This window comes from Triticum aestivum, chromosome 2A (assembly GCF_018294505.1).
Source record: "Triticum aestivum cultivar Chinese Spring chromosome 2A, IWGSC CS RefSeq v2.1, whole genome shotgun sequence".
Classification (NCBI taxonomy): Eukaryota; Viridiplantae; Streptophyta; class Magnoliopsida; order Poales; family Poaceae; genus Triticum; species Triticum aestivum.
The window spans coordinates 712,423,227-712,429,989 of NC_057797.1; positions in this window are offsets into that span (position 1 = coordinate 712,423,227).

Consider the following 6,763-nt stretch of genomic DNA (forward strand, 5'->3'; position numbering starts at 1 on the left):
GAGGGCTCCACCCACGAAGGGTCCACGAGGAAGCGACCTTGTCTATCCTACCATGGCCATCTCCCACGAAGGACTTGCCTCACTAGGGTATATCTTCATGAAGTAGGCGATCTCCTTGCCCGTACAAACTCCTTGGTTCAACTCCACAATCTTGTCGGAGGCTCCCAAGTGACACCTAACCAATCTAGGAGACACCACTCTCGAAAAGGTAATAGATGGTGTGTTGATGATGAACACCTTGCTCTTGTGCTTCAAATGATAATCTCCCCAACACTCAACTCTCTCTCATGAATTTGGATTTGGTGGAAAGATAATTTGAGTGGAAAGCAACTTGGGAAAGCTTGAGATCAAGATTCATATGGTTGGAATGGAATATCTTGGTCTCAACACATGAGTAGGTGGTTCTCTATCAGAAAATGAATGCTAGAAGTGTAGGCACGTTCTGATGGCTCTCCTTTTTAACGAAGGAAGGGTGGAGGGGTATATATAGCCTCCACACAAGATCTAACCGTTACACACAAATCACCAGACTCGGTGGGACAAAATCATGAAACTCGGTCAGACTGATTTAGTTCAAAATGTGAACGTTAGGCTTTTTGGTGGGACCGACATGTCAACTCGGCGGGATAGATTTCATTAGGGTTAGGGAATAACGTAATCTCGGGGAGACCGATTACACAAACTCGGTGGGACTGATTTGCTCATTTCGGTGGGACCGAAATGTTACGAAAGGGAAACAGAGAGTTTGCATTGCCAACATAGTGGGACCGATCGCTCATCTCGGTTGGACCGAAACATTACGAAGGGAAACAGAGAGTTTGCAATCCCATCTCGGTGAGACCGAGATCCCTATCGGTGAGACCGAAGTGACTAGGGTTTCTGGCAGTGGCTATGTCAAGTGAACTCGGTGGCGCCGGATAGATCAAATCGGTAGGGCCGAGTTTGACTTTTGGTTTGGGACATACGTGGATATGAGAAAATGGTTGAGGGCTTTTGGAGCATATCACTAAGCATTTTGAGCAAGCAAGCCATTAAGCAAAACCTCATCCTCTTTTAATAGTATTGGCTTTTCCTATGGACTTAATGTGATCTTGGACCACTAAAATGAAAATGTAGAGTCTTGAGATTGAGCCAATATGTGTCCTTAGCATTTTGAGGGGTCCACATTCCTAATCCGTGCCATGCCAATCATTGAACTTTCTGAAATGATCATCTTGAAATAGCATTAGTTCAATGAGCTATATGTTGTTAGTAATTACCAAAACCACCCAGGGATAGTTGCACTTTCAATCTCCCCTTTTTGGTAATTGATGACAACATATAGATCAAAGCCTTGACAAATGATAATAAGATTTAAAGTATATTATCGCTTTGAGAAGTATGTGATAAGCAAGAGCTCCCCCTAAATTTGTGCATTATTTGAAATTTGCGTTTGAATGCAAATGCACAATCTCTTAGGATCATGGGTTACTCTTCCATGTCACATATATCTTGGTGGAGCGCCCAAAATGATAGGAATTAAAACATGCACTCATCACCAGGCAAAGTGAATTATCATATATGAGATAGCAAAGATAATATCATCCAAGCATTCACTAAAGCTGAATATGATCAAACACATGATCATACAAGTATCTCACACACAGACATAAATTATCAAACGAGCACACACAAAAGTATCAACCAAATAGGAAGAGAGACAAAGAAGCAAAACACTCTCTATCGAAGCCTATGATCTATACATTTCTCCCCCTTTGGCAACCAGTTACCAAAAAGTTTGTAAATGCATAGTGCTATGCATCTCTCTAGGCTTGATCTTTGGGAGGTGTTGTACAGAGGACTCCAAGGACGAAGGCATCAGTAGATTTTGTTGGAGCTGGTGGAGTGGAAACTGGAGGTGGCACTGAAGCTATTGCTGCTGGTGCTGAAGTAGTTGCTCTAGTGTCAGCCACTGGCACTGCAGCAGATCTCTGACCTCTGGGCACTCTCTAAAAAGCATATATAGTAGCCTGCCCTTTCCTCTCCTGTGCTTCCTCCTAGAGCTGCTCAACAGCTGACTGCATCTCAGTTACCTTAAGATCAAGATCATAAAATTTTGTCTCTATGATCCTCTCCAAGCTCTCCTGATTCTTGTTCAGGGTGGCCAAGCCCTTCTCAATCCTCAAAGTTGCTTGAATTAGATATGAAAGATGATCTTGTTTTGACTTCAGAAAAACATGAGATGCCTCCTCAACACTTGGCATTTTTGCAGCCTTCTCAGCCTTTGCTTTTTCTCTCTTCTCTTGTGCTTGCACTGATGTGGGATCATCCTCATTCATCACAACTGTGTTATCCTCAAATTCTGGCCTTAAAGGTAAGTGCTCCTTGTCCAACAAATAAGTGATTGTGCCCATCTTGGATTTGACAAGTGTCGGATCATGGGTTCCGGCAGACCCTTGAGGTTCGAACTCTGGGGTGTGCGCGAAGTTCTTTCCCTCCTACCGATCTACGCCCTTGCTCGCTAAGGTCTCGCGGACGAACTCAACGCACTCGCAACACAAAAGACACAAGGTTTATACTGGTTCGGACCACAAATGTCGTGTAATCCCCTACTCCAGTGCGGTGGTGGTGAATTGCCTCTTGGGCTGATGATGAACAGTACAAGGGGAAGAACAGCCTCCTAAGGTTGAGGTGTTCTTGTGCTTGGTGTACTAAGGGTTGGCCTTCTATCAGATCCTCACACTTTAGATCTCCCCCCCCTTTTGGTGGTGGCTAGTCCTACTTATATAGGCCCTAGTCCTCTCCCCAAATATTGAGCGGGAAGGGAGCCAACAACGGCGGCCAATTTGAAAGGGGACAACTAGTACAAGCTATCCTGACAAAAGGTGGTGTTCGCCTGCCAAAGGTTCTAGTGGTGACACCGTCCCGGGCTCCATGGTGACCTCCGTCCTGCCGTCTTTCTGGTCTTGGTCTCGTTGCACCGATATGGAAACCTTTGTGTGATACCTCGGTACTCTGCGCCTGCACTTGCCTCCCTAGCACCAAAGTGGAAACAAGGACGCTGCGCGCGCTGGCGCCCGCCTAGCGCCGAATGTCATGGCTCACATCACGAGAGCCTCGCGAGCTTCGCCCCGCCTTGATATCTCCGCTCCTCGCGAGGCAGCCCGGTGAGGCCGCTCCTAAGGAGGTCATGCGTCATCCGCCTAGCGAGGGTTGGCCCCTCGCGAGGGTCTTGAATGCCTTGTTGATGATGATGGGCCGTAGAGACCTACCAGCACAGCGACACCATGGGCCGCAGGCAGGCAAGTCTGGGGACCCCCGTTCCTAGAACACCGACAATAGCCCCTGGGCCCAAGGCGCGATCGGGCTTGGCTTCGGGGCAAAGACAAAGAATCAAGCACGGAGTGCCACGGGCCCCAAAGGCCTGCGGCCTCAGCTGACGCATGGCGGTTGCTTGGTCATGGGCGTCTCCGCTTCCCCACGCCACCTCGGCGACTGCCCGACTTGACAAGTCCCTGCGACATGCAAGGAAAATCATCATTACCTGTGATCGTGGGAGGCGGCGGTTGGCCTTCTTCCGCTATAAATGGGGAGGGGGTGGAGCCCCCGTTTCCCATATCTTCTTGATTCACCTGCTTCTTCCTCCTTGCTCCACCACTTGCAGCAATGGCGCCGTCCAAGAGGTTCTCTGCCGCAGAGAAGGGCAAGGCCCCTCGGGAGGGACCCGGCTCCCCGGCGCGCAAGCGAGGACGTGGCCGTCCCTGCAAGCATGCCGCGACCCCCGTCGTGGCCCCCAGCTCTCGGGGTGGCGCCGCGGTGGGCGGCAGGACTCGCTCTGGTCGCGGCAGTCCTATCGATGAGAGGAGACACGCCATGGTTGCGCGACCTCCCTGACCGCGGTTCCATGCGTCAGAGGTGCTGCCGGAGTTTGTTGTCTAGTCGGAGGATTCGTCCGACAGCTGGCTCCAGCTCCCCTGCTTCTTTGTCGACGAGCTGCCGGCCTCTGATCCAGGCGGGCTCTTGCTGTAGGCAGACGGTTGCTACAGCCAAGCTTCTTGGGTCGCAGTCGAGGTCTCCATCGCGGGCAACATTGCTCTGGCCCGCGGTTGGCAGACGTTCGCCCGCGAGCACGGCCTAGGTAGGCGGTACACCCTCCAGTTCAAGTTCGATAGTGATGCAACCCTCTTCATGAGGGTGTTTGGGGAAGATGGCCGCCGCGCCGGATGCTGCCCCGAGGTGAACGACAGCGAGGAGGTGCTCGGCCTCGGCGATGGTCGAGACGAGGAGGAGGACGAACCTGCAGGCCGCGCCTTGTCTGGCTATGTTGGCTCTTCCCTTGGCGACAGTTCCAGCAGCGGCGGCCTTGATCAGTCGCCACGCCGCCGCGCCCGCTTCGAGGGTGGTAGCGGGTCGTCTCGTCGCCGTGCACCAGTGAAGCACGAGGAGGGGTCCTACTAGGACCGGGACGTCGCCAAGGCTGCTGCAGGGGCGAACGCCACTTTTTTTATGTTCCCTTTTCCCTTCCTGTATCAGAATGAAGTCAGCATGGGCCCGGAGGGGCGTGTATCGAATCATAACTTATTATCCATTATGCTATGCTTGTTATTTCAGTGTTGTGCGGCTGCGCAAAGATAACTTAGCCTGATGCATTGGGGCGCCCTCCTCCTCATGAGGTGTTTACTTCCTCGTGTCCATCTTAACCTTGTGGTCTGCGACTGCTCAGGAACTGAGAAAAAATTCGTTAGGGAGTTTTGCCAAGAGATTTGCCGTTCACCCAGGCCTTGACCCGGTGCCTTGTATCGCAGTACCCGTGGGGCATGGATTAGGAGAGATGCACCAGCTTTCGGGCTCGAACGACGGTGGCTCGCGAGGAGGCAGAGAGAAGAAAAATGCTCGCAAGGGCATCTGCCCAGCTAATACGTCTCCAACGTATCTATAATTTTTGATTGCTCCATGCTATATTATCTACTGTTTTAGGCAATATTGGGCTTTATTTTCCACTTTTATATTATTTTTGGGACTAACCTATTAACCGGAGGCCCAACCCAGATTTGCTGTTTTATGCCTATTTCAGTATTTCGAGGAAAAGGAATATCAGACGGAGTCAAAACGGAACGAAATCAACTGGAGAAGTTATTTTTGGAAGGAAACCCACCTGATGGACTTGGACCCCATGTCAGAAGAGCCACGAGGCGGTCACAAGGGTGGAGGGCGCGCCCTCCCCTCTGGGCGCGCCCCCTTGCCTCGTGGGGCCCCCGTAGCTCCACCGACGTTCTCCCTGCACCCATATATACCTACGTACCCTAAAACTTCCAGAACAGAAGATAGATCGGGAGTTCCGCTGCCACAAGCCTCCAGAGCCACCAAAAACCAATCGGGACCCCTTTCCGGTACCCTGCCGGAGGGGGATCAATCTCCGGTGGCCATCTTCATCATCCCGGCACTATGCATGACGAGGAGGGAGTAGTTCACCCTCGGGGCTAAGGGTATGTACCAGTAGCTATGTGTTTGATCTCTCTCTCTCGTGTTCTCTCTCGTGTTCCCTCTATGGCATGATCTTGATGTATCCCGAGCTTTGCTATTGTAGTTGGATCTTATGATGTTTCTCCCCCTCTACTCTCTTGTGATGAATTGAGTTTCCCCTTTGAAGTTATCTTATCGGATTGAGTCTTTATGAGAACACTTGATGTATGTCTTGGTGATCAACTTGCGGGTTTCGTGACATTGGGAACCTATGCATAGGGGTTGGCACACGTTCTTGATTCTCCGGTAGAAACTTTGGGGCACTCTTTGAAGTACTTTTATGTTGGTTGGATAAATCTGAGATTGTGTGATGCATATCGTATAATCATGCCCACGGATACTTGAGGTGACAATGGAGTATCTAGGTGACATTAGGGTTTTGGTTGATTTGTATCTTAAGGTGTTATTCTAGTACGAACTCTTTTATAGGTTGATCCGAAAGAATAGCTTTGTGGTGGTTTCGTACCCGACCATAATCTCTACGTTTGTTCTCCGCTATTAGTGGCTTTGGAGTGACTCTTTGTCGCATGTTGAGGGCTTGTCATATGATCTATCTATGTTATTATTGTTGAGAGAACTTACACTAGTGAAAGTATGAACCCTAGGCCTTGTTTCCTATCATTGCAATACCGTTTATGCTCACTTTTACCGCTTGCTACCTTGCTGTTTTTATTATTTCAGATTACAAAAACCCATATCTACCATCCATTTTGCACTTGTATCACCATCTCTTCGCCGAACTAGTGCACCTATACAATTTACCATTGTATTGGGTGTGTTGGGGACACAAGAGACTTTTTGTTATTTGGTTGCAGGGTTGTTTGAGAGAGACCATCTTCCTCCTACGCCTCTCGCGGATTGATAAACCTTAGGTCATCCACTTGAGGGAAATTTGCTACTGTCCTACAAACTTGTGCACTTGCAGGCCCAACAACGTCTACAAGAAGAAGGTTGTCTAGTACACATCACCAGCCCCCCTCGCGAGGTATGCGAGAGAGAGAACACGAGCGCACCAGAGCCCGAAAATGCGGTAAGAGGCGAGGGAATCGAATCAGCAAGGAACACCAAAGGCAAACTTCGATTAAGGAAAAGCGAGCCAACTACGGAAAGCAAATGAAAAGCCGCGTCCGGCACCTAATCTAGTCTTCAAGTCTTCTCACCAGCGCGGAGCTAAGTGCTGCCTCTAGGCGTGGGAGGGAGCCCCAGGGCCTAAGGCCGGCACTCCTAAGACTCTTGGCGTGTACAACCCCACTCATTATTA